This window comes from Haliaeetus leucocephalus, unplaced genomic scaffold (assembly GCF_000737465.1).
Source record: "Haliaeetus leucocephalus isolate CR32 unplaced genomic scaffold, Haliaeetus_leucocephalus-4.0 Scaffold473, whole genome shotgun sequence".
In the NCBI taxonomy this organism is placed as follows: domain Eukaryota; kingdom Metazoa; phylum Chordata; class Aves; order Accipitriformes; family Accipitridae; genus Haliaeetus; species Haliaeetus leucocephalus.
The window spans coordinates 4,844,718-4,845,991 of NW_010972909.1; positions in this window are offsets into that span (position 1 = coordinate 4,844,718).

A 1,274-nucleotide genomic window follows, 5' to 3' on the forward strand; every position below is an offset into this window, starting at 1 on the left:
AAGGGAGGGAGGGCTCAGGCTGCAGAGCCCCACTCACCGATAACGAACACGAGAAGCGAAAGCCCCGGGGATTCCTGGCGGCTCTTGGTGTGTGTATCCCCCCCCTCCCTCCCTCAGCGTGATGAGAACAAAGGGAGCGGGTATTTTTTTTCCTTCTTTTCGCTTTGCTTTGCTCTCCCCCTTCCTCCTCCTCCCGATTGATCACAGAATTGGTGCAGCTCCAAAAGGTGCTACCGAAGCCAGCAGACAACGTTTCTACCAGGCTCCCTTCACATTAGCGATTGCAAACCGGGACCCTGCTTCCCCTTTGATGCATTCTTCAACCCGCGTCCAAGGCCGGTAACATTTAGGTAGATGCACAGTTTATTAGAGAAGAGGAATTGAAGCAGCTTTACACCATGACTTCAGTCACAGTTCAGGAATACAGTCAATGCCAAGATCTTATTTTCTATATTCAAACCACAAACTCATCTATTCGATTCAAGGTCTACAGGGGAATATACTAAATACCTATACAAATACTGTAGGATCAAAACTATATACGTATGTATACCACTCCGCTCTTGCGGAGTTTCTAGATTTCTAACAAAAGTATAAAAAATACTAAATTAAGTGAAAAAGCATTTTGCCTTCCAGCTGGCATCACTGCAGTGACATTTTTACCGAATCCTTGTGCTGGTGCTCATAGCTCCATCGAACAGTTTACCTAGATTCACTGCGATTAGGGGGTTTTCACTTAATTTAAAACATTACCTCTGTGTATGAAACATGCCCAAAGATATTAAAAACAGTGCCAAAACAGAAAACCATAATTACACTAAATGGTTACTGTAAGTGATGATTTCCCCATGACACAGTATGTTCTGTAATTTACCTCTGAGAACTGAGCACAGAATTGCTGACCTGTTTTGCCACCGTGCCGGTGAAGTAAAGGACCACTTCACTCTCACAAGAAATTCCTAGAAGCAAAACGACAGGTACGTTTTCTGGAGCAGCCCTTTGAAAATAATGGTCCTTTGATTTACAGTTGTTTAACAGAATAATGTATCAAACCTGCAAAACCTAGTATAATACCCTTTGGGACTAGCAAACTCTGCAAAAATACAGACACACCTGGTCTGTTGGGTCAACCCACCACACCTGGGCACCCAAACAAATAACAGCTGATCTATTATCAATGCACGTCAGGGATTATAACCAGAGGAAGGGCTTACACACGGGAAAATGATTCTGTTTTTCCATCTCTGTCAGCTCCTCTAATGCAAGATACTCTC